Source organism: Eleutherodactylus coqui, chromosome 7, assembly GCF_035609145.1.
Source record: "Eleutherodactylus coqui strain aEleCoq1 chromosome 7, aEleCoq1.hap1, whole genome shotgun sequence".
Lineage (NCBI taxonomy): Eukaryota > Metazoa > Chordata > Amphibia > Anura > Eleutherodactylidae > Eleutherodactylus > Eleutherodactylus coqui.
Window position 1 is genome coordinate 201,055,840 of NC_089843.1, and position 27,168 is coordinate 201,083,007.

A 27,168-nucleotide genomic window follows, 5' to 3' on the forward strand; every position below is an offset into this window, starting at 1 on the left:
CTCAACCACTCAAACACGTTTAGGCAGACTGTTTCTCCGCAGAAAGTGACGTCGTATTGTCCAATCCTTGGGAAATCCTGGACACAAAAGATTTCATCCTTGGGCACTCCGATTTCCTCCATGATAATGTCCCGGACAACATACACGACGGTGTTCTTGGTTCCACTTGTACTGTCCACCATAAAACGAATAGTATTCTGGATACCGGCCATCTTCAATACGTCTGTCGATTCCTGGAAACCACAGCAAGACTACTGCCAAGCAGTAAAACGATCACCAAGCCCTCCGGCTAGATCAACTGCACTTGATCGTAGCCAAAAGGCCGAGAAGCGATAACCCGAAATGGGTTTCACCTGTAGCCCGGTCCGCCCAACTCCACTTCTAAGGCTTGAGGCAACACGCTCAGCCAGCACTCTGGGCGCACCCACAATGCACCCAGGCAGCGGGGAGAGCTTGTAAAACTTTACATAGCCCCGCCCCACGCCTTCTCAACCGCGCCCAGCCTCACACCCTCAGTCCTTCCTCTTGCACCGAGCTCACGCATCCTAGGCTTGCAGAGCCTGCTGCTGCAGGACTCGTCAGCTCCCTACAAACGAGGGTTAAGCCGGCGATGACACTAGAAGCAAGCACTAGTTTGTCTCTGAAGGTGCGTCGGCCGGTCGGTTGGAGGGATCTCTTCGGCCAGCCGCATTTCGAGTAGGGACGGATGGAAACTTTTTACCTAAAATAAGGGAAATTGGCTTCGGCCCCATAGGGCTTTATTGCCTTCCCCTGGGCCAGCATTAGTAGACCCTAGTAAGGAGAATATTAGAGCGGCATGGTCATCCGAAGAACTTAAAAACATACAGCAGGCCTTTTTTTCCCGCCATACATACATACATACATACATACATACATAACTACAGATTTTATATTTTTTTTACATATATACATTATATATATATACACACACACACACTTATATACACACACACATACACACACAAACAATCTTAAATCTATCTTTAATCTATATCTACAAAATCTGTAATTTAGAAATAATCCATATCTATATTCTACATAATTAATAAAGATAGATAGATAGATAGATAGATAGATAGATAGATAGACTCACATACATGCATACATACATACATACATACATACTGTATGCAATTGAGCCAGGTGTTTGGAAGGCTGATGATGTCACTCCTTTGTGATGTCATCAATTTAGAAGCATTAATACCGGGCTTGGCAGCCATTTCAGTCAGTCTCTGCTGCAGCTGGGAGACGGGAGATGGTCTTTATTTCCACCAAGAAGCTGCAGAACTACCGGTAACTGCATCATTTTTATTTTATTCAATATAGGTTTTATTGGTTTCATGGAGGGGGGGAAACTTTTGCCTTATCTCAAAGCAATGTAAAATTAACTTTGACAATGAAACTTAATAAATCAATTTCGAGTTGAACTATATCATGTTTGTCTGTGATATTTTATAAGGTCTACAAACAGGGGAATGAGGGGAGGGTAAGGGGGGGAGTGGTAAGGGATGGTAGGTATCTATGACACGGGAGAAAGAGAAAATAAAACAAAAAGGGGGGGGGGGCGGGCTCCGGGATTGTTGTTTCTCTTTACGATTGTGGTTTAAACGTGTTACTCACATGTCCCTGTCTATAACCACCTAGTAAATAGGGGTGAGCTCCGGGCATCTATCCATATCGCCCAGGTGTGATACAATTTATCATAGCCTGACGGCTCATCTTGAAGCCTCATTCTCTCCCTACGCTCTATTTCGTGGATCAATGTTATTTTTAGTGGAGTGCATTTTTTATGCAGCACACAAGGGGGAGACAGCGGCCTACCAAAATCGAGTTGGCTGCTGCTGTGGCTTTCTTTTTTTAAAAAAAAAAGGTAGGTTCCGTTCTTCCATGGTGAGGAATAGGCAGGGAGGTTCCGTTTTTGCCAGCTGGGGAATGCTTATAGGCAAGGCCTTATCCCTGGTGGTGCATGTAACGTTAGACCACGTTTCAGCATTCAGTCAGTCAGTGGCTGACAAACGAGCTCCATGCAAGTTTACATTAAACAGACACATTTCTTTCTTTACTGTATTGACTGCGGTCTGTAATCGAGCGGTTGAACTGTTTCTGTGTCCATGCATTGAATAAAGCAATACATCCTTGTAAAGTAGACGTCCGTTCGTTGGAGTTCTTTGCTCCCCGAGTGTTGCTCCATCTCTAAACGTTGGCCTGGATCTTCATGGACGAATACTGCCCATCCCACGTGGAGCGTGTATCTCAGCCCGCGTGGAGTGCTGCAGTCCAATGAGGTATTCCGTGCTACATAGCAAGCCTTGGGCCTGTGTGATTGGGGGTCCGCTGCTGTCTGTCCACTCTGAAGCGCGCATCCGGGGCCGGCCGCTTTTCGACTACCAGCGACTGCAGGTCACACACACAGGCTGGTTGGAATGGCCTAGCATTATCCTGATCCGGAGGTGTAACTTGAAGCTGCGGGGCCCCAGTACAAAGTCTGGAACTGGGCCCCCAAACTATAAAGCTTCATTGATAGCATTGGTTTACAATGTGGGGAAGAGAGACTTTATGGGCCCCCTAGGGCTCCGGGCCCCCTGCACATACACCCATGACCCGAATACGTGGAGCATACAGACGCAGGCTGCCAGGATACGCTGTGCCTGCCCGATGTTTCCAACTTGGCTATTAGCGCAGCGGTAGGTACGAACTATAGAGTGCGGCTGCCATATGAACTGGTGTGTGTGTTGTTTTGCTTCCAGTTGTACCTGTGCTGTGCACACTCTGGCAGACGCAGCTGCTCAGTGGATACAATGTTGCGAGCAGACGGGCTGAGTGTCAATCAAAGTGCTTGGGTGGTGGTGGTAGCAGCAGCCGCCGCCACAGCTGCGCTGCACCTCTTGCTCGTCGGTGTTGTTTTTCTGCTTTTGGAAACGGTTGTAGGAAAGGGGGTGCACCGGTCCTGGAGGTACTGCAATACCAGGTCAATGCGTGGAGTGGACAGAGCAAGCTCTTTTTCCAGCTCCCTGTTCTAAAAATCCATTTAATATATGGTCCCCAGATAGGGGACGTATCAGATATTAAACTGATAAGAACAGATTTTTTTTTTTTAAGTTGACAAGCCCTCCATATGGGGGGCGTTTTTATTTGTCCAACACATATTTACATAGACGTTTTGTCAATTGTTAAAAACAGTACATTAAACATATTAAACAACACATTAAAACATACCATTTAAAACATTCGTCTACTTAAAATACATGTTAAAAATACAGAACAAGTTAATATCACATAAAAGGGCCCTTGGTGGCATCATATTATGGAGCTCCATTCTGATAAAAGCCATTTTCTCGCTAAAATCGGGAAATTTTTCTTATCCACTAAAAAGTATTGGTGCATCTCATTAAGAGTAATGGCTAAAATGTCCTTCACAGTTAAAATTTCATGTTTAAAAACTAAAATGTTTCTGGATTTCCATAGAGCTGCTTTGACCGAATTGACCATCTTCCATGCCATAATTTTCTGAGTCCGTGTGGGGCATTCCAAGCATCCATACAGGACGGCATCTAATGTTAGTCTCTTGAGTCCTGTTATCTTAATCAGTAGCGGCAATATCTTAGTCCATACTCTCTTTGTTATGTAGCAGGTCCACATCAGGTGGGTCGTTGTTTCTTCTCCTGCACATCCTGGTCTTGGGCACGCGGCAGTGTTGGTCAAACCTCTACGATGCTGGAATGCCCGGCATGGAAGACAGTCATGGACGCAGCTCCAGGCCAGATCTTTCTGTGAATTAAAAATATAATAATTAACCATTGTCCAAGTTTCCTTGCTTTGTCTTTCGTTAAAATTACTTACTTGAACATAAAAACCACTTTTCTTAATATCCTTTAAAATGACTTTACTATTCATTAAAACTTGTGGGCTTTTGCCAGTAAAATCATATAAAATCGCTATTTTCTCTAAAATCTTGTATTCTCCGGGTAGATTAAAAGAGTAAGGGGAATTTAAAACCGTCTTGAACCAATTGTTCCTCCTCATAAAATAGCCTGTGTTATACCGGATAAAATAGGACCAATAGTGGTTTTTAAAAAGAGCACCAATACACAAACTAAAATACTTTGTATATAAAAAGGCTTTAAAATCAGGGAAATCTTTTCCTCCCATCTCCTTCGGCTTCATCACGATTTCCCTGCTTAGTTTCTCCATCTTGGAGCTCCATAAAAATGTGAAGCATGCTTTTACAATTTTATTAAAAACTCTGCCAGGAGGGGGAAACACTAAACTGAGGTACAATAAAATCGGTAAAATCACAGATTTGGTGATTAAAACCTTCCCCTCCATGGTCAGCTGCCGCATGCTCCACATACAGATTTTCTTATTGATTTTTTGTGCCACCAAGTCCCAGCTGTTAAGACCTCTGTTATCCTCGTTGAAGGAGACTCCTAAAATCTGCACCGAGTCGGACACAGGAATGGGGACATCTGACAAAGGCAGGTCCCCGATGTTTAAAACACTACTTTTGTTAAAATTGACTTTAAAACCCGAGGCGCAGCAATAAAACTCAATTTGTCTAATAGCCTTCTGGATCGACAGGGTGTCCCTTCCGAGGATTGCCACATCGTCCATGTACCCCACTACTTTAGCCTCGATCCCCCCGCCGCCGGGCAGGGGGATCCCACGGATCTGCTTGTCCCGCCGTATGGTGCATAAAAGAGGCTCTAATGCGCATATAAAAAGTAGTGGGGACAAGGGACACCCCTGCTTCACCCCGGAGTTTAAAAGCACTTCCTGTGTCCTAAAACCGTTGACTAAAATTCTACTCGTGCAGTTGTTGTAAAACGCTTTTAAAGACAATAAAAAACCTTCCGGTATACCCATTCTCTCTAAAACCTTAAAAAGATAAAAATGCGACACGCGGTCAAAGGCTTTTTCAAAGTCGATAGTTAAAATTGCCATTTTTCCGCTTCTTGATTTTGTGTCGCTAATACAATCTTTGATTAGGTTAAGATTCTCCCATATTGCCCTCCCGGGCACCCCACAGACCTGGTTGGGGTGTACAACTTTGCTTATTACGGTCTTGAGGCGGTTTGCACATATTTTGGCCATTATCTTGTAGTCGCTGTTGAGAAGGGTGATCGGTCTCCAGTTCTTGATGTCCGTCTTGTCTCCTTTCTTGTATAAAAGAGACACGTCACCCTTCTTCCAGGACCCCGGGAGGGCTTTAGACATAAAAACCTCAGTAAAAAGGGAGAAAAGGTCATCCTTAAAAATACCAAAAAAGGTGACATAAAACTCTATGGGTATACCATCGGGCCCAGGCACCTTACCTGGTTTAAAACTTTTAATAGTGTCTAAAATCTCCTGTTCTGTGATGTCCCTTAGTAAAATCTCACGAGAACCAGGATCTAAAACGTCAGTGATCTCCTTCAACGAGTCATTCATAAAATCACTGTCAACAGGTTTAGTATTAAAAAGATCCGCATAAAACTCATACACTTTCTTTAAAATACCCTGTATGTCCTTGGTGCCACCGAGATCATCGAGGACTGTCCGCTTGTCTCTTATCTTCTTGAAGAAGTACCTGGAGCAGGTCTCGTTCTCCTCCAGATGTTGCACTTTCGAACGGAATATAATTTCTTTTCCCCTCTGCTCCAGGCACCGGGCGATCTCTTTCTTCACCTCGATGATCTCGTGGTCCACCTCTATATCATGTTCTCTGAACTTATACAGGGTCTGCAGGCGAGTATTCAGATTAGAATAAAATGTACGTTTTGCTTTAGCTTTAGCGATCCCAACCTTAATAAAAAATGTTTTTATTTTCAGTTTCATCTTCTCCCACCACTGGCTGGTGGGAGTGTTGGGATCTTTTACTCGCCTGCAGTCTTTATAAAAAGTGATAAAATCAGATAAAACCTGCGGATCTTCTAAAAGGGACACGTTAAACTTCCAGGCATTCTTACCGGATTTTCTCTTTAAAACTGAATCAACTTTAAAATATAAAAGCTTATGATCCGAGAAAACATTGGTAAAAAGGTCACATCTAAAAGGCAGTACTTGGTAAGAGCAGAACATAAAATCGATCCTGGAGCTGCACAGTCTGTTGCTCCAGGTAACGCCGGCTTCCTCTGATGCGTTGGGGTTGCATTTTTTGTAAGCATCAGTGAGCTTGGCGTCTGAGATGATGTTTTTTAGCAAGGCTGAGGTTTTGTCGTAGTTTCTGCTCACTGAGCTTGAAAGCCGGCGTTCCCCCTTTAAAATACAATTAAAATCTCCCGCTAAAATCAGAGGATCTGAATCGTTTAAAAAAAGGGGTAAAATCTCTAACATTTCTGCTCGGGTGTTCTTATCTGTTGCACCATAAAAATTTAAAAACTGCCACTTTACTCCGTTAATAAAAGCTTTGACCAATAAAATTCTGCCTGGTAAAATTTCGTTAATAACATCAATTAAAACGTTTCCTTTAAAAAGAATGGCGACCCCCGCCGATCTGGTCTCGTTAGAGCCGGACCAGACCGACGGTCCATGTACCCAGTCCTCTTGGTATTTTTTGTACTGGGCTCTATGCGGGATCCCGCACTCCTGCAGGAAAAAGACGGAGGCAGCGAAAATCGTCAGGTAGTTGAAGAGGGCGACCCTCCTCACGTGGCTCTCGATACTTCTGACGTTAAACGTGAGTCCCGATAGAGCAGCCATGGGGGACTAGGAAATGTGTGGGTCTCTGCTCAGAAGTCCCCGGGCAAGCCAAAGACCTCGCTGACACTCTCACACCCCCCCGCATCCGAGTCCATCGTGAATGTCGATGCTGGAGAGGAACCTACCTCGCTTAGTGGACCCCCTACGGTGCCCGAGAGAGGGATTTGTGTAAAGTCCCATACTGACTCGATTCCTTCTGGGAACTCCAAGGGGGCTAGCAGGCCAGCTCCCATGCTCATATCTGTCCCCTCCGCCGGGGTGGGTACTCGGCTCTCACATGTCTCTGTGCTCTCGGAGGTGGCACCCCGCGCCCCCTCCTGGCAGGGAGGGGGAGGGGCCTTCTGCGATGACTCCGCAGGGGGTACTTTCCCCGGGTCCTCCGACTTCGTCGGGATCTCCGGGGTCACCCCCTGCACCACCTCCGAATAGAGCCTGCCTCCTGAGCCTTTCCGCCTTTTTTGTTTTGCTGCCGCCGTGCCCCCTGGGTCCTCCACCTCAGGCACCGCTTGAGCGGGCATCTTGGGAGGGCCTGGACCGGCTTCCCCGGCTCTACCACCTCCACCGGTTTCCCGGGAGGGAGAGCCTGTCCGCCGGTCGCTCACCCTCCTCTTTATGCTCCGCTGCTCCTTACCGGTCTGGGGGGGTCCACTGGAGACCTCCATCTCCTCAGGTTCCTCTCCCTGGGGGGGTGCATTCCGGTCATCTGGCTGCCCTGGCTGCTCCTTCAGTCCGGGTCGCCCTTGCTGCTCCGTCTTCTGTGCTCTGTGGGGGCAAAACGTGTAGAGGTGACCAACACTGCCGCAGAAATAACAACCTTTGCCTTTTTTGCACTCGCTTGTCTCGTGATCAGTGCCCCCACATTTCTTGCAAGTACTCGCACAGTTTTCTTTTTGGTGACCGTATGTTGAACAAACCCTGCAGAAGTCGGGCATTCCCGCAAAGTACAGGTCGCCATTCACTTTGCCCAATTTAAAACGCGCGGGCGGTAAGATCACTCCCCCCGGCCAACTGGGGTCACTTATACACGTGGCCTGGAAACGCCACTTTGAGGTCCAGATGCCAAACTCGTTCATAATTTTTCCCATACATCTGACGGATTTAAAATATCGTGATAGGAAAGCCTCAACCTCTTTCACGTCAATGTAAGGAGAATACATCTTAATCACTACGAGTTTAGTTATGTCGAGGACGTGCTCGACCAGCAAGACCCCCTCAAGCTTCGGATCTTTCTTCTCTGGGATGGCCGCCACCAGATCTCGAAATATGCCAGTTTCTGTTAGGGTAACGTCATAGATCCGTCGCTTGGGGTAGTCTTGGATCGCTAGAATCTCTCTCTTTTGCACATTAAATACTCCTTGTAGCACGTCCTCAACCACATACCTCAGGCCACGTGTATCCGCACTATTCGTAAAAGAGACACGTACTGTGTTCTTAATCCGCGCATATGCCGGTATTTCTTGTGGGCTTTCGCCCATGTTGGAATGGAAGGTACGTCACAAAACGCTTTGTGACACCACAAAATATAGCGCCCTCCTCTGGCCCGGAGACCAGAAGAGGCAGGGGGATCGCGACTCGTTTACCCTGGGACTAATCCCTCTCCCCGATAGCAGCAGGCGGGTGAAGCCCACCGGAGTGGGCGATCCCGCCAGGCAGAGGAGAGGGGTACCCGAGTTACCTTCTGACTAAGACCGCCTGTACCAGGTACACTTGATCTTAGCCAAAAGGCCGAGAAGCGATAACCCGAAATGGGTTTCACCTGTAGCCCGGTCCGCCCAACTCCACTTCTAAGGCTTGAGGCAACACGCTCAGCCAGCACTCTGGGCGCACCCACAATGCACCCAGGCAGCGGGGAGAGCTTGTAAAACTTTACATAGCCCCGCCCCACGCCTTCTCAACCGCGCCCAGCCTCACACCCTCAGTCCTTCCTCTTGCACCGAGCTCACGCATCCTAGGCTTGCAGAGCCTGCTGCTGCAGGACTCGTCAGCTCCCTACAAACGAGGGTTAAGCCGGCGATGACACTAGAAGCAAGCACTAGTTTGTCTCTGAAGGTGCGTCGGCCGGTCGGTTGGAGGGATCTCTTCGGCCAGCCGCATTTCGAGTAGGGACGGATGGAAACTTTTTACCTAAAATAAGGGAAATTGGCTTCGGCCCCATAGGGCTTTATTGCCTTCCCCTGGGCCAGCATTAGTAGACCCTAGTAAGGAGAATATTAGAGCGGCATGGTCATCCGAAGAACTTAAAAACATACAGCAGGCCTTTTTTGCCCGCCATACATACATACATACATACATACATACATAACTACAGATTTTATATTTTTTTTACATATATACATTATATATATATACACACACTATATATATATATATATATATATATATATATATATATATATATATATATACACACACACACACTTATATACACACACACATACACACACAAACAATCTTAAATCTATCTTTAATCTATATCTACAAAATCTGTAATTTAGAAATAATCCATATCTATATTCTACATAATTAATAAAGATAGATAGATAGATAGATAGATAGACTCACATACATGCATACATACATACATACATACTGTATGCAATTGAGCCAGGTGTTTGGAAGGCTGATGATGTCACTCCTTTGTGATGTCATCAATTTAGAAGCATTAATACCGGGCTTGGCAGCCATTTCAGTCAGTCTCTGCTGCAGCTGGGAGACGGGAGATGGTCTTTATTTCCACCAAGAAGCTGCAGAACTACCGGTAACTGCATCATTTTTATTTTATTCAATATAGGTTTTATTGGTTTCATGGAGGGGGGGGAAACTTTTGCCTTATCTCAAAGCAATGTAAAATTAACTTTGACAATGAAACTTAATAAATCAATTTCGAGTTGAACTATATCATGTTTGTCTGTGATATTTTATAAGGTCTACAAACAGGGGAATGAGGGGAGGGTAAGGGGGGGAGTGGTAAGGGATGGTAGGTATCTATGACACGGGAGAAAGAGAAAATAAAACAAAAAGGGGGGGGGGGGCGGGCTCCGGGATTGTTGTTTCTCTTTACGATTGTGGTTTAAACGTGTTACTCACATGTCCCTGTCTGTAACCACCTAGTAAATAGGGGTGAGCTCCGGGCATCTATCCATATCGCCCAGGTGTGATACAATTTATCATAGCCTGACGGCTCATCTTGAAGCCTCATTCTCTCCCTACGCTCTATTTCGTGGATCAATGTTATTTTTAGTGGAGTGCATTTTTTATGCAGCACACAAGGGGGAGACAGCGGCCTACCAAAATCGAGTTGGCTGCTGCTGTGGCTTTCTTTTTTTAAAAAAAAAAGGTAGGTTCCGTTCTTCCATGGTGAGGAATAGGCAGGGAGGTTCCGTTTTTGCCAGCTGGGGAATGCTTATAGGCAAGGCCTTATCCCTGGTGGTGCATGTAACGTTAGACCACGTTTCAGCATTCAGTCAGTCAGTGGCTGACAAACGAGCTCCATGCAAGTTTACATTAAACAGACACATTTCTTTCTTTACTGTATTGACTGCGGTCTGTAATCGAGCGGTTGAACTGTTTCTGTGTCCATGCATTGAATAAAGCAATACATCCTTGTAAAGTAGACGTCCGTTCGTTGGAGTTCTTTGCTCCCCGAGTGTTGCTCCATCTCTAAACGTTGGCCTGGATCTTCATGGACGAATACTGCCCATCCCACGTGGAGCGTGTATCTCAGCCCGCGTGGAGTGCTGCAGTCCAATGAGGTATTCCGTGCTACATAGCAAGCCTTGGGCCTGTGTGATTGGGGGTCCGCTGCTGTCTGTCCACTCTGAAGCGCGCATCCGGGGCCGGCCGCTTTTCGACTACCAGCGACTGCAGGTCACACACACAGGCTGGTTGGAATGGCCTAGCATTATCCTGATCCGGAGGTGTAACTTGAAGCTGCGGGGCCCCAGTACAAAGTCTGGAACTGGGCCCCCAAACTATAAAGCTTCATTGATAGCATTGGTTTACAATGTGGGGAAGAGAGACTTTATGGGCCCCCTAGGGCTCCGGGCCCCCTGCACATACACCCATGACCCGAATACGTGGAGCATACAGACGCAGGCTGCCAGGATACGCTGTGCCTGCCCGATGTTTCCAACTTGGCTATTAGCGCAGCGGTAGGTACGAACTATAGAGTGCGGCTGCCATATGAACTGGTGTGTGTGTTGTTTTGCTTCCAGTTGTACCTGTGCTGTGCACACTCTGGCAGACGCAGCTGCTCAGTGGATACAATGTTGCGAGCAGACGGGCTGAGTGTCAATCAAAGTGCTTGGGTGGTGGTGGTAGCAGCAGCCGCCGCCACAGCTGCGCTGCACCTCTTGCTCGTCGGTGTTGTTTTTCTGCTTTTGGAAACGGTTGTAGGAAAGGGGGTGCACCGGTCCTGGAGGTACTGCAATACCAGGTCAATGCGTGGAGTGGACAGAGCAAGCTCTTTTTCCAGCTCCCTGTTCTAAAAATCCATTTAATATATGGTCCCCAGATAGGGGACGTATCAGATATTAAACTGATAAGAACAGATTTTTTTTTAAGTTGACAAGCCCTCCATATGGGGGGCGTTTTTTATTTGTCCAACACATATTTACATAGACGTTTTTGCAATTGTTAAAAACAGTACATTAAAACATATTAAACAACACATTAAAACATACCATTTAAAACATTCGTCTACATAAAATACATGTTAAAAATACAGAACAAGTTAATATCACATAAAAGGGCCCTTGGTGGCTTCATATTATGGAGCTCCATTCTGATAAAAGCCATTTTCTCGCTAAAACTGGGACATTTTTCTTATCCACTAAAAAGTACTGGTGCATCTCATTAAGAGTAATGGCTAAAATGTCCTTCACAGTTAAAATTTCATGTTTAAAAACTAAAATGTTTCTGGATTTCCATAGAGCTGCTTTGACCGAATTGACCATCTTCCATGCCATAATTTTCTGAGTCCGTGTGGGGCATTCCAGGCATCCATACAGGACGGCATCCAATGTTAGTCTCTTAAGTCCTGTTATTTTAATCAGTAGCGGCAACATCTTAGTCCATATTCTCTTTGTTATGTAGCAGGTCCACATCAGGTGGGTCGTCGTCTCTTCTCCTGCACATCCTGGTCTTGGGCACGCGGCAGTGTTGGTCAAACCTCTACGATGCTGGAATGCCCGGCATGGAAGACAGTCATGGACGCAGCTCCAGGCCAGATCTTTCTGTGAATTAAAAATATAATAATTAACCATTGTCCAAGTTTCCTTGCTTTGTTTTTCGTTAAAATTACTTACTTGAACATAAAAACCACTTTTCTTAATATCCTTTAAAATGACTTTACTATTCATTAAAACTTGTGGGCTTTTGCCAGTAAAATCATATAAAATCGCTATTTTCTCTAAAATCTTGTATTCTCCGGGCAGATTAAAAGAGTAAGGGGAATTTAAAACCGTCTTGAACCAATTGTTCCTCCTCATAAAATAGCCTGTGTTATACCGGATAAAATAGGACCAATAGTGGTTTTTAAAAAGAGCACCAATACACAAACTAAAATACTTTGTATATAAAAAGGCTTTAAAATCAGGGAAATCTTTTCCTCCCATCTCCTTCGGCTTCATCACGATTTCCCTGCTTAGTTTCTCCATCTTGGAGCTCCATAAAAATGTGAAGCATGCTTTAACAATTTTATTAAAAACTCTGCCAGGAGGGGGAAACACTAAACTGAGGTACAATAAAATAGGTAAAATCACAGATTTGGTGATTAAAACCTTCCCCTCCATAGTCAGCTGCCGCATGCTCCACATACAGATTTTCTTATTGATTTTTTGTGCCACCAAGTCCCAGCTGTTAAGACCTCTGTTATCCTCGTTGAAGGAGACTCCTAAAATCTGCACCGAGTCGGACACAGGAATGGGGACATCTGGCAAGGGCAGGTCCCCGATTTTTAAAACACTACTTTTGTTAAAATTGACTTTAAAACCCGAGGCGCAGCAATAAAACTCAATTTGTCTAATAGCCTTCTGGATCGACAGGGTGTCCCTTCCGAGGATTGCCACATCGTCCATGTACCCCACTACTTTAGCCTCGATCCCCCCGCCGCCGGGCAGGGGGATCCCACGGATCTGCTTGTCCCGCCGTATGGTGCATAAAAGAGGCTCTAGTGCGCATATAAAAAGTAGTGGGGACAAGGGACACCCCTGCTTCACCCCGGAGTTTAAAAGCACTTCCTGTGTCCTAAAACCGTTGACTAAAATTCTACTCGTGCAGTTGTTGTAAAACGCTTTTAAAGACAATAAAAAACCTTCCGGTATACCCATTCTCTCTAAAACCTTAAAAAGATAAAAATGCGACACGCGGTCAAAGGCTTTTTCAAAGTCGATGGTTAAAATTGCCATTTTTCCGCTTCTTGATTTTGTGTCGCTAATACAATCTTTGATCAGGTTAAGATTCTCCCATATTGCCCTCCCGGGCACCCCACAGACCTGGTTGGGGTGTACAATTTTGCTTATTACGGTCTTGAGGCGGTTTGCACATATTTTGGCCATTATTTTGTAGTCACTGTTCAGAAGGGTGATCGGTCTCCAGTTCTTGATGTCCGTCTTGTCTCCTTTCTTGTATAAAAGAGACACGTCACCCTTCTTCCAGGACCCCGGGAGGGCTTTAGACATAAAAACCTCAGTAAAAAGGGAGAAAAGGTCATCCTTAAAAATACCAAAAAAGGTGACATAAAACTCTATGGGTATACCATCGGGCCCAGGCACCTTACCTGGTTTAAAACTTTTAATAGTGTCTAAAATCTCCTGTTCTGTGATGTCCCTTAGTAAAATCTCACGAGAACCAGGATCTAAAACGTCGGTAATCTCCTTCAACGAGTCATTCATAAAATCAATGTCAACAGGTTTAGTATTAAAAAGATCCGCATAAAAACCATACACTTTCTTTAAAATACCCTGTATGTCCTTGGTGCCACCGAGATCATCGAGGACTGTGCGCTTGTCTCTTATCTTCTTGAAGAAGTACCTGGAGCAGGTCTCGTTCTCCTCCAGATGTTGCACTTTCGAACGGAATATAATTTCTTTTCCCCTCTGCTCCAGGCACCGGGCGATCTCTTTCTTCACCTCGATGATCTCGTGGTCCACCTCTATGTCATGTTCTCTGAACTTATACAGGGTCTGCAGGCGAGTGTTCAGATTAGAATGAAATGTGCGTTTTGGTTTAGCTTTAGCGATCCCAACCTTAATAAAAAATGTTTTTATTTTCAGTTTCATCTTCTCCCACCATTGGCTGGTGGGAGTGTTGGGATCTTTTACTCGCCTGCAGTCTTTATAAAAAGTGATAAAATCAGATAAAACCTGCGGATCTTCTAAAAGGGACACATTAAACTTCCAGGCATTCTTACCGGATTTTCTCTTTAAAATGAATCAACTTTAAAATATAAAAGCTTATGATCCGAGAAAACATTGGTAAAAAGGTCACATCTAAAAGGCAGTACTTGGTAAGAGCAGAACATAAAATCGATCCTGGAGCTGCACAGTCTGTTGCTCCAGGTAACGCCGGCTTCCTCTGATGCGCTGGGGTTGCATTTTTTGTAAGCATCAGTGAGCTTGGCGTCTGAGATGATGTTTTTTAGCAAGGCTGAGGTTTTATCATAATTTCTGCTCACTGAGCTTGAAAGCCGGCGTTCCCCCTTTAAAATACAATTAAAATCTCCCGCTAAAATGAGAGGATCTGAATCGTTTAAAAAGAGGGGTAAAATCTCTAACATTTCTGCTCGGGTGTTTTTATCTGTTGCACCATAAAAATTTAAAAACTGCCACTTTACTCCGTTAATAAAAGCTTTGACCAATAAAATTCTGCCTGGTAAAATTTCGTTAATAACGTCAATTAAAACGTTTCCTTTAAAAAGAATGGCGACCCCCGCCGATCTGGTCTCGTTAGAGCCGGACCAGACCGACGGTCCATGTACCCAGTCCTCTTGGTATTTTTTGTACTGGGCTCTATGCGGGATCCCGCACTCCTGCAGGAAAAAGACGGAGGCAGCGAAAATCGTCAGGTAGTTGAAGAGGGCGACCCTCCTCACGTGGCTCTCGATGCTTCTGACGTTGAACGTGAGTCCCGATAGAGCAGCCATGGGGGACTAGGAAATGTGTGGGTCTCTGCTCAGAAGTCCCCGGGCAAGCCAAAGACCTCGCTGACACTCTCACACCCCCCCGCATCCGAGTCCATCGTAAAAGTCGATGCTGGAGAGGAACCTACCTCGCTTAGTGGACCCCCTACGGTGCCCGAGAGAGGGATTTGCGTAAAGTCCCATACCGATTCTATTTCTACTGGGAACTCCAAGGGGGCTGGCAGGCCAGCTCCCGTGCTCATATCTGACCCCTCCGCCGGGGTGGGTACTCGGCTCTCGCATGTATCTCTGCCCTCGGAGGTGGCACCCCGCGCCCCCTCCTGGCAGGGAGGGGGAGGGGCCTTCTGGGCTGACACCGCAGGGGGTACTTCCCCAGGGTCCTCCAACTGAGTCGGAATCTCCGGGGTTCCCCCCTGCACCACCTCCGAATAGAGCCTGCCTCCCGAGCCTTTCCGCCTTTTCTGTGTTGCTGCCGCCGTGCCCCCTGGGTCCTCCACCTCAGGCACCGCTTGAGCGGGCATCTTGGGAGGGCCTGGACCGGCTTCCCCGGCTCTACCACCTCCACCGGTTTCCCGGGAGGGAGAGCCTGTCCGCCGGTCACTCACCCTCCTCTTTATGCTCCGCTGTTCCTTACCGGTCTGGGGGGGTCCACTAGAGACCTCCATCTCCTCAGGTTCCTCTCCCTGGGGGGGTGCTGCTTGGTCATCTGGCTGCCCTGGCTGCTCCTTCGGTCCGGGTCGCCCTTGCTGCTCCGTCTTCTGTGCTCTGTGGGGGCAAAACGTGTAGAGGTGACCAACACTGCCGCAGAAATAACAACCTTTGCCTTTTTTGCACTCGCTTGTCTCGTGATCAGTGCCCCCACATTTCTTACAAGTACTCGCACAGTTTTCTTTTTGGTGACCGTATGTTGAACAAACCCTGCAGAAGTCGGGCATTCCCGCAAAGTACAGGTCGCCATTCACTTTGCCCAATTTAAAACGCGCGGGCGGTAAGATCACTCCCCCCGGCCAACTGGGGTCACTTATACACGTGGCCTGGAAACGCCACTTCGAGGTCCAGATGCCAAACTCGTTCATAATTTTTCCCATACATCTGACGGATTTAAAATATCGTGATAGGAAAGCCTCAACCTCTTTCACGTCAATGTAAGGAGAGTACATCTTAATCACCACGAGTTTAGTTATGTCGAGGACGTGCTCGACCAGCAAGACACCCGCAAGCTTCGGATCTTTCTTCTCTGGGATGGCCGCCACCAGATCTCGAAATATGCCAGTTTCAGTTAGGGTAACGTCGTAGATCCGTCGCTTGGGGTAGTCTTGGATCGCTAGAATCTCTCTCTTTTGCACATTAAATACTCCTTGTAGCACGTCCTCAACCACATACCTCAGGCCACGTGTATCCGCACTATTCGTAAAAGAGACACGTACTGTGTTCTTAATCCGCGCATATGCCGGTATTTCTTGTGGGCTTTCGCCCATGTTTGTAGAAGGGAAGTCACAAAACCGCTTTGTGACTCAACAATAGTAGCGCCCTCCTCTGGCCCGGAGACCAGAAGAGGCAGGGGGATCGCAACCCGTTTACCCTGGGACTAATCCCTCTCCCCGATAGCAGCAGGCGGGTGAAGCCCACCGGAGTGGGCGATCCCGCCAGGCAGAGGAGAGGGGTACCCGAGTTACCTTCTGACTAAGACCGCCTGTACCAGGTACACTTGATCTTAGCCAAAAGGCCGAGAAGCGATAACCCGAAATGGGTTTCACCTGTAGCCCGGTCCGCCCAACTCCACTTCTAAGGCTTGAGGCAACACGCTCAGCCAGCACTCTGGGCGCACCCACAATGCACCCAGGCAGCGGGGAGAGCTTGTAAAACTTTACATAGCCCCGCCCCACGCCTTCTCAACCGCGCCCAGCCTCACACCCTCAGTCCTTCCTCTTGCACCGAGCTCACGCATCCTAGGCTTGCAGAGCCTGCTGCTGCAGGACTCGTCAGCTCCCTACAAACGAGGGTTAAGCCGGCGATGACACTAGAAGCAAGCACTAGTTTGTCTCTGAAGGTGCGTCGGCCGGTCGGTTGGAGGGATCTCTTCGGCCAGCCGCATTTCGAGTAGGGACGGATGGAAACTTTTTACCTAAAATAAGGGAAATTGGCTTCGGCCCCATAGGGCTTTATTGCCTTCCCCTGGGCCAGCATTAGTAGACCCTAGTAAGGAGAATATTAGAGCGGCATGGTCATCCGAAGAACTTAAAAACATACAGCAGGCCTTTTTTTCCCGCCATACATACATACATACATACATAACTACAGATTTTATATTTTTTTTACATATATACATTATATATATATACACACACTATATATATATATATATATATATATATATATATATATATATACACACACACACTTATATACACACACACATACACACACAAACAATCTTAAATCTATCTTTAATCTATATCTACAAAATCTGTAATTTAGAAATAATCCATATCTATATTCTACATAATTAATAAAGATAGATAGATAGATAGATAGATAGATAGATAGATAGATAGATAGACTCACATACATGCATACATACATACATACATACTGTATGCAATTGAGCCAGGTGTTTGGAAGGCTGATGATGTCACTCCTTTGTGATGTCATCAATTTAGAAGCATTAATACCGGGCTTGGCAGCCATTTCAGTCAGTCTCTGCTGCAGCTGGGAGACGGGAGATGGTCTTTATTTCCACCAAGAAGCTGCAGAACTACCGGTAACTGCATCATTTTTATTTTATTCAATATAGGTTTTATTGGTTTCATGGAGGGGGGGAAACTTTTGCCTTATCTCAAAGCAATGTAAAATTAACTTTGACAATGAAACTTAATAAATCAATTTCGAGTTGAACTATATCATGTTTGTCTGTGATATTTTATAAGGTCTACAAACAGGGGAATGAGGGGAGGGTAAGGGGGGGAGTGGTAAGGGATGGTAGGTATCTATGACACGGGAGAAAGAGAAAATAAAACAAAAAGGGGGGGGGGCGGGCTCCGGGATTGTTGTTTCTCTTTACGATTGTGGTTTAAACGTGTTACTCACATGTCCCTGTCTGTAACCACCTAGTAAATAGGGGTGAGCTCCGGGCATCTATCCATATCGCCCAGGTGTGATACAATTTATCATAGCCTGACGGCTCATCTTGAAGCCTCATTCTCTCCCTACGCTCTATTTCGTGGATCAATGTTATTTTTAGTGGAGTGCATTTTTTATGCAGCACACAAGGGGGAGACAGCGGCCTACCAAAATCGAGTTGGCTGCTGCTGTGGCTTTCTTTTTTTAAAAAAAAAAGGTAGGTTCCGTTCTTCCATGGTGAGGAATAGGCAGGGAGGTTCCGTTTTTGCCAGCTGGGGAATGCTTATAGGCAAGGCCTTATCCCTGGTGGTGCATGTAACGTTAGACCACGTTTCAGCATTCAGTCAGTCAGTGGCTGACAAACGAGCTCCATGCAAGTTTACATTAAACAGACACATTTCTTTCTTTACTGTATTGACTGCGGTCTGTAATCGAGCGGTTGAACTGTTTCTGTGTCCATGCATTGAATAAAGCAATACATCCTTGTAAAGTAGACGTCCGTTCGTTGGAGTTCTTTGCTCCCCGAGTGTTGCTCCATCTCTAAACGTTGGCCTGGATCTTCATGGACGAATACTGCCCATCCCACGTGGAGCGTGTATCTCAGCCCGCGTGGAGTGCTGCAGTCCAATGAGGTATTCCGTGCTACATAGCAAGCCTTGGGCCTGTGTGATTGGGGGTCCGCTGCTGTCTGTCCACTCTGAAGCGCGCATCCGGGGCCGGCCGCTTTTCGACTACCAGCGACTGCAGGTCACACACACAGGCTGGTTGGAATGGCCTAGCATTATCCTGATCCGGAGGTGTAACTTGAAGCTGCGGGGCCCCAGTACAAAGTCTGGAACTGGGCCCCCAAACTATAAAGCTTCATTGATAGCATTGGTTTACAATGTGGGGAAGAGAGACTTTATGGGCCCCCTAGGGCTCCGGGCCCCCTGCACATACACCCATGACCCGAATACGTGGAGCATACAGACGCAGGCTGCCAGGATACGCTGTGCCTGCCCGATGTTTCCAACTTGGCTATTAGCGCAGCGGTAGGTACGAACTATAGAGTGCGGCTGCCATATGAACTGGTGTGTGTGTTGTTTTGCTTCCAGTTGTACCTGTGCTGTGCACACTCTGGCAGACGCAGCTGCTCAGTGGATACAATGTTGCGAGCAGACGGGCTGAGTGTCAATCAAAGTGCTTGGGTGGTGGTGGTAGCAGCAGCCGCCGCCACAGCTGCGCTGCACCTCTTGCTCGTCGGTGTTGTTTTTCTGCTTTTGGAAACGGTTGTAGGAAAGGGGGTGCACCGGTCCTGGAGGTACTGCAATACCAGGTCAATGCGTGGAGTGGACAGAGCAAGCTCTTTTTCCAGCTCCCTGTTCTAAAAATCCATTTAATATATGGTCCCCAGATAGGGGACGTATCAGATATTAAACTGATAAGAACAGATTTTTTTTTTAAGTTGACAAGCCCTCCATATGGGGGGCGTTTTTTATTTGTCCAACACATATTTACATAGACGTTTTTGCAATTGTTAAAAACAGTACATTAAAACATATTAAACAACACATTAAAACATACCATTTAAAACATTCGTCTACATAAAATACATGTTAAAAATACAGAACAAGTTAATATCACATAAAAGGGCCCTTGGTGGCTTCATATTATGGAGCTCCATTCTGATAAAAGCCATTTTCTCGCTAAAACTGGGAAATTTTTCTTATCCACTAAAAAGTACTGGTGCATCTCATTAAGAGTAATGGCTAAAATGTCCTTCACAGTTAAAATTTCATGTTTAAAAACTAAAATGTTTCTGGATTTCCATAGAGCTGCTTTGACCGAATTGACCATCTTCCATGCCATAATTTTCTGAGTCCGTGTGGGGCATTCCAGGCATCCATACAGGACGGCATCCAATGTTAGTCTCTTAAGTCCTGTTATTTTAATCAGTAGCGGCAACATCTTAGTCCATATTCTCTTTGTTATGTAGCAGGTCCACATCAGGTGGGTCGTCGTCTCTTCTCCTGCACATCCTGGTCTTGGGCACGCGGCAGTGTTGGTCAAACCTCTACGATGCTGGAATGCCCGGCATGGAAGACAGTCATGGACGCAGCTCCAGGCCAGATCTTTCTGTGAATTAAAAATATAATAATTAACCATTGTCCAAGTTTCCTTGCTTTGTTTTTCGTTAAAATTACTTACTTGAACATAAAAACCACTTTTCTTAATATCCTTTAAAATGACTTTACTATTCATTAAAACTTGTGGGCTTTTGCCAGTAAAATCATATAAAATCGCTATTTTCTCTAAAATCTTGTATTCTCCGGGCAGATTAAAAGAGTAAGGGGAATTTAAAACCGTCTTGAACCAATTGTTCCTCCTCATAAAATAGCCTGTGTTATACCGGATAAAATAGGACCAATAGTGGTTTTTAAAAAGAGCACCAATACACAAACTAAAATACTTTGTATATAAAAAGGCTTTAAAATCAGGGAAATCTTTTCCTCCCATCTCCTTCGGCTTCATCACGATTTCCCTGCTTAGTTTCTCCATCTTGGAGCTCCATAAAAATGTGAAGCATGCTTTAACAATTTTATTAAAAACTCTGCCAGGAGGGGGAAACACTAAACTGAGGTACAATAAAATAGGTAAAATCACAGATTTGGTGATTAAAACCTTCCCCTCCATGGTCAGCTGCCGCATGCTCCACATACAGATTTTCTTATTGATTTTTTGTGCCACCAAGTCCCAGCTGTTAAGACCTCTGTTATCCTCGTTGAAGGAGACTCCTAAAATCTGCACCGAGTCGGACACAGGAATGGGGACATCTGGCAAGGGCAGGTCCCCGATTTTTAAAACACTACTTTTGTTAAAATTGACTTTAAAACCCGAGGCGCAGCAATAAAACTCAATTTGTCTAATAGCCTTCTGGATCGACAGGGTGTCCCTTCCGAGGATTGCCACATCGTCCATGTACCCCACTACTTTAGCCTCGATCCCCCCGCCGCCGGGCAGGGGGATCCCACGGATCTGCTTGTCCCGCCGTATGGTGCATAAAAGAGGCTCTAGTGCGCATATAAAAAGTAGTGGGGACAAGGGACACCCCTGCTTCACCCCGGAGTTTAAAAGCACTTCCTGTGTCCTAAAACCGTTGACTAAAATTCTACTCGTGCAGTTGTTGTAAAACGCTTTTAAAGACAATAAAAAACCTTCCGGTATACCCATTCTCTCTAAAACCTTAAAAAGATAAAAATGCGACACGCGGTCAAAGGCTTTTTCAAAGTCGATGGTTAAAATTGCCATTTTTCCGCTTCTTGATTTTGTGTCGCTAATACAATCTTTGATCAGGTTAAGATTCTCCCATATTGCCCTCCCGGGCACCCCACAGACCTGGTTGGGGTGTACAATTTTGCTTATTACGGTCTTGAGGCGGTTTGCACATATTTTGGCCATTATTTTGTAGTCACTGTTCAGAAGGGTGATCGGTCTCCAGTTCTTGATGTCCGTCTTGTCTCCTTTCTTGTATAAAAGAGACACGTCACCCTTCTTCCAGGACCCCGGGAGGGCTTTAGACATAAAAACCTCAGTAAAAAGGGAGAAAAGGTCATCCTTAAAAATACCAAAAAAGGTGACATAAAACTCTATGGGTATACCATCGGGCCCAGGCACCTTACCTGGTTTAAAACTTTTAATAGTGTCTAAAATCTCCTGTTCTGTGATGTCCCTTAGTAAAATCTCACGAGAACCAGGATCTAAAACGTCGGTAATCTCCTTCAACGAGTCATTCATAAAATCAATGTCAACAGGTTTAGTATTAAAAAGATCCGCATAAAAACCATACACTTTCTTTAAAATACCCTGTATGTCCTTGGTGCCACCGAGATCATCGAGGACTGTGCGCTTGTCTCTTATCTTCTTGAAGAAGTACCTGGAGCAGGTCTCGTTCTCCTCCAGATGTTGCACTTTCGAACGGAATATAATTTCTTTTCCCCTCTGCTCCAGGCACCGGGCGATCTCTTTCTTCACCTCGATGATCTCGTGGTCCACCTCTATGTCATGTTCTCTGAACTTATACAGGGTCTGCAGGCGAGTGTTCAGATTAGAATAAAATGTGCGTTTTGGTTTAGCTTTAGCGATCCCAACCTTAATAAAAAATGTTTTTATTTTCAGTTTCATCTTCTCCCACCATTGGCTGGTGGGAGTGTTGGGATCTTTTACTCGCCTGCAGTCTTTATAAAAAGTGATAAAATCAGATAAAACCTGCGGATCTTCTAAAAGGGACACATTAAACTTCCAGGCATTCTTACCGGATTTTCTCTTTAAAACTGAATCAACTTTAAAATATAAAAGCTTATGATCCGAGAAAACATTGGTAAAAAGGTCACATCTAAAAGGCAGTACTTGGTAAGAGCAGAACATAAAATCGATCCTGGAGCTGCACAGTCTGTTGCTCCAGGTAACGCCGGCTTCCTCTGATGCGCTGGGGTTGCATTTTTTGTAAGCATCAGTGAGCTTGGCGTCTGAGATGATGTTTTTTAGCAAGGCTGAGGTTTTATCATAATTTCTGCTCACTGAGCTTGAAAGCCGGCGTTCCCCCTTTAAAATACAATTAAAATCTCCCGCTAAAATGAGAGGATCTGAATCGTTTAAAAAGAGGGGTAAAATCTCTAACATTTCTGCTCGGGTGTTTTTATCTGTTGCACCATAAAAATTTAAAAACTGCCACTTTACTCCGTTAATAAAAGCTTTGACCAATAAAATTCTGCCTGGTAAAATTTCGTTAATAACGTCAATTAAAACGTTTCCTTTAAAAAGAATGGCGACCCCCGCCGATCTGGTCTCGTTAGAGCCGGACCAGACCGACGGTCCATGTACCCAGTCCTCTTGGTATTTTTTGTACTGGGCTCTATGCGGGATCCCGCACTCCTGCAGGAAAAAGACGGAGGCAGCGAAAATCGTCAGGTAGTTGAAGAGGGCGACCCTCCTCACGTGGCTCTCGATGCTTCTGACGTTGAACGTGAGTCCCGATAGAGCAGCCATGGGGGACTAGGAAATGTGTGGGTCTCTGCTCAGAAGTCCCCGGGCAAGCCAAAGACCTCGCTGACACTCTCACACCCCCCCGCATCCGAGTCCATCGTAAAAGTCGATGCTGGAGAGGAACCTACCTCGCTTAGTGGACCCCCTACGGTGCCCGAGAGAGGGATTTGCGTAAAGTCCCATACCGATTCTATTTCTACTGGGAACTCCAAGGGGGCTGGCAGGCCAGCTCCCGTGCTCATATCTGACCCCTCCGCCGGGGTGGGTACTCGGCTCTCGCATGTATCTCTGCCCTCGGAGGTGGCACCCCGCGCCCCCTCCTGGCAGGGAGGGGGAGGGGCCTTCTGGGCTGACACCGCAGGGGGTACTTCCCCAGGGTCCTCCAACTGAGTCGGAATCTCCGGGGTTCCCCCCTGCACCACCTCCGAATAGAGCCTGCCTCCCGAGCCTTTCCGCCTTTTCTGTGTTGCTGCCGCCGTGCCCCCTGGGTCCTCCACCTCAGGCACCGCTTGAGCGGGCATCTTGGGAGGGCCTGGACCGGCTTCCCCGGCTCTACCACCTCCACCGGTTTCCCGGGAGGGAGAGCCTGTCCGCCGGTCACTCACCCTCCTCTTTATGCTCCGCTGTTCCTTACCGGTCTGGGGGGGTCCACTGGAGACCTCCATCTCCTCAGGTTCCTCTCCCTGGGGGGGTGCTGCTTGGTCATCTGGCTGCCCTGGCTGCTCCTTCGGTCCGGGTCGCCCTTGCTGCTCCGTCTTCTGTGCTCTGTGGGGGCAAAACGTGTAGAGGTGACCAACACTGCCGCAGAAATAACAACCTTTGCCTTTTTTGCACTCGCTTGTCTCGTGATCAGTGCCCCCACATTTCTTACAAGTACTCGCACAGTTTTCTTTTTGGTGACCGTATGTTGAACAAACCCTGCAGAAGTCGGGCATTCCCGCAAAGTACAGGTCGCCATTCACTTTGCCCAATTTAAAACGCGCGGGCGGTAAGATCACTCCCCCCGGCCAACTGGGGTCACTTATACACGTGGCCTGGAAACGCCACTTCGAGGTCCAGATGCCAAACTCGTTCATAATTTTTCCCATACATCTGACGGATTTAAAATATCGTGATAGGAAAGCCTCAACCTCTTTCACGTCAATGTAAGGAGAGTACATCTTAATCACCACGAGTTTAGTTATGTCGAGGACGTGCTCGACCAGCAAGACACCCGCAAGCTTCGGATCTTTCTTCTCTGGGATGGCCGCCACCAGATCTCGAAATATGCCAGTTTCAGTTAGGGTAACGTCGTAGATCCGTCGCTTGGGGTAGTCTTGGATCGCTAGAATCTCTCTCTTTTGCACATTAAATACTCCTTGTAGCACGTCCTCAACCACATACCTCAGGCCACGTGTATCCGCACTATTCGTAAAAGAGACACGTACTGTGTTCTTAATCCGCGCATATGCCGGTATTTCTTGTGGGCTTTCGCCCATGTTTGTAGAAGGGAAGTCACAAAACCGCTTTGTGACTCAACAATAGTAGCGCCCTCCTCTGGCCCGGAGACCAGAAGAGGCAGGGGGATCGCAACCCGTTTACCCTGGGACTAATCCCTCTCCCCGATAGCAGCAGGCGGGTGAAGCCCACCGGAGTGGGCGATCCCGCCAGGCAGAGGAGAGGGGTACCCGAGTTACCTTCTGACTAAGACCGCCTGTACCAGGTACACTTGATCTTAGCCAAAAGGCCGAGAAGCGATAACCCGAAATGGGTTTCACCTGTAGCCCGGTCCGCCCAACTCCACTTCTAAGGCTTGAGGCAACACGCTCAGCCAGCACTCTGGGCGCACCCACAATGCACCCAGGCAGCGGGGAGAGCTTGTAAAACTTTACATAGCCCCGCCCCACGCCTTCTCAACCGCGCCCAGCCTCACACCCTCAGTCCTTCCTCTTGCACCGAGCTCACGCATCCTAGGCTTGCAGAGCCTGCTGCTGCAGGACTCGTCAGCTCCCTACAAACGAGGGTTAAGCCGGCGATGACACTAGAAGCAAGCACTAGTTTGTCTCTGAAGGTGCGTCGGCCGGTCGGTTGGAGGGATCTCTTCGGCCAGCCGCATTTCGAGTAGGGACGGATGGAAACTTTTTACCTAAAATAAGGGAAATTGGCTTCGGCCCCATAGGGCTTTATTGCCTTCCCCTGGGCCAGCATTAGTAGACCCTAGTAAGGAGAATATTAGAGCGGCATGGTCATCCGAAGAACTTAAAAACATACAGCAGGCCTTTTTTTCCCGCCATACATACATACATACATACATACATACATACATAACTACAGATTTTATATTTTTTTTACATATATACATTATATATATATACACACACTATATATATATATATATATATATATATATATATATATATATACACACACACACACTTATATACACACACACATACACACACAAACAATCTTAAATCTATCTTTAATCTATATCTACAAAATCTGTAATTTAGAAATAATCCATATCTATATTCTACATAATTAATAAAGATAGATAGATAGATAGATAGATAGATAGATAGATAGATAGATAGATAGATAGATAGATAGATAGATAGATAGATAGATAGATAGATAGACTCACATACATGCATACATACATACATACATACTGTATGCAATTGAGCCAGGTGTTTGGAAGGCTGATGATGTCACTCCTTTGTGATGTCATCAATTTAGAAGCATTAATACCGGGCTTGGCAGCCATTTCAGTCAGTCTCTGCTGCAGCTGGGAGACGGGAGATGGTCTTTATTTCCACCAAGAAGCTGCAGAACTACCGGTAACTGCATCATTTTTATTTTATTCAATATAGGTTTTATTGGTTTCATGGAGGGGGGGAAACTTTTGCCTTATCTCAAAGCAATGTAAAATTAACTTTGACAATGAAACTTAATAAATCAATTTCGAGTTGAACTATATCATGTTTGTCTGTGATATTTTATAAGGTCTACAAACAGGGGAATGAGGGGAGGGTAAGGGGGGGAGTGGTAAGGGATGGTAGGTATCTATGACACGGGAGAAAGAGAAAATAAAACAAAAAGGGGGGGGGCGGGCTCCGGGATTGTTGTTTCTCTTTACGATTGTGGTTTAAACGTGTTACTCACATGTCCCTGTCTGTAACCACCTAGTAAATAGGGGTGAGCTCCGGGCATCTATCCATATCGCCCAGGTGTGATACAATTTATCATAGCCTGACGGCTCATCTTGAAGCCTCATTCTCTCCCTACGCTCTATTTCGTGGATCAATGTTATTTTTAGTGGAGTGCATTTTTTATGCAGCACACAAGGGGGAGACAGCGGCCTACCAAAATCGAGTTGGCTGCTGCTGTGGCTTTCTTTTTTTAAAAAAAAAAGGTAGGTTCCGTTCTTCCATGGTGAGGAATAGGCAGGGAGGTTCCGTTTTTGCCAGCTGGGGAATGCTTATAGGCAAGGCCTTATCCCTGGTGGTGCATGTAACGTTAGACCACGTTTCAGCATTCAGTCAGTCAGTGGCTGACAAACGAGCTCCATGCAAGTTTACATTAAACAGACACATTTCTTTCTTTACTGTATTGACTGCGGTCTGTAATCGAGCGGTTGAACTGTTTCTGTGTCCATGCATTGAATAAAGCAATACATCCTTGTAAAGTAGACGTCCGTTCGTTGGAGTTCTTTGCTCCCCGAGTGTTGCTCCATCTCTAAACGTTGGCCTGGATCTTCATGGACGAATACTGCCCATCCCACGTGGAGCGTGTATCTCAGCCCGCGTGGAGTGCTGCAGTCCAATGAGGTATTCCGTGCTACATAGCAAGCCTTGGGCCTGTGTGATTGGGGGTCCGCTGCTGTCTGTCCACTCTGAAGCGCGCATCCGGGGCCGGCCGCTTTTCGACTACCAGCGACTGCAGGTCACACACACAGGCTGGTTGGAATGGCCTAGCATTATCCTGATCCGGAGGTGTAACTTGAAGCTGCGGGGCCCCAGTACAAAGTCTGGAACTGGGCCCCCAAACTATAAAGCTTCATTGATAGCATTGGTTTACAATGTGGGGAAGAGAGACTTTATGGGCCCCCTGCACATACACCCATGACCCGAATACGTGGAGCATACAGACGCAGGCTGCCAGGATACGCTGTGCCTGCCCGATGTTTCCAACTTGGCTATTAGCGC

The 27,168-nt window shown here is 46.3% G+C and overlaps 3 pseudogenes; all 3 read right to left on the reverse strand.

The window, feature by feature from the left end:
• Window positions 1-2,952: 2,952 nt before the first annotated feature.
• Window positions 2,953-3,132, reverse strand: LOC136574066 (U2 spliceosomal RNA; annotated as a pseudogene).
• Window positions 3,133-11,097: 7,965 nt separating this feature from the next.
• Window positions 11,098-11,274, reverse strand: LOC136574079 (U2 spliceosomal RNA; annotated as a pseudogene).
• Window positions 11,275-19,237: 7,963 nt separating this feature from the next.
• On the reverse strand, window positions 19,238-19,415 carry LOC136574056 (U2 spliceosomal RNA; annotated as a pseudogene).
• Between the last annotated feature and the right edge of the window lie 7,753 nt (window positions 19,416-27,168).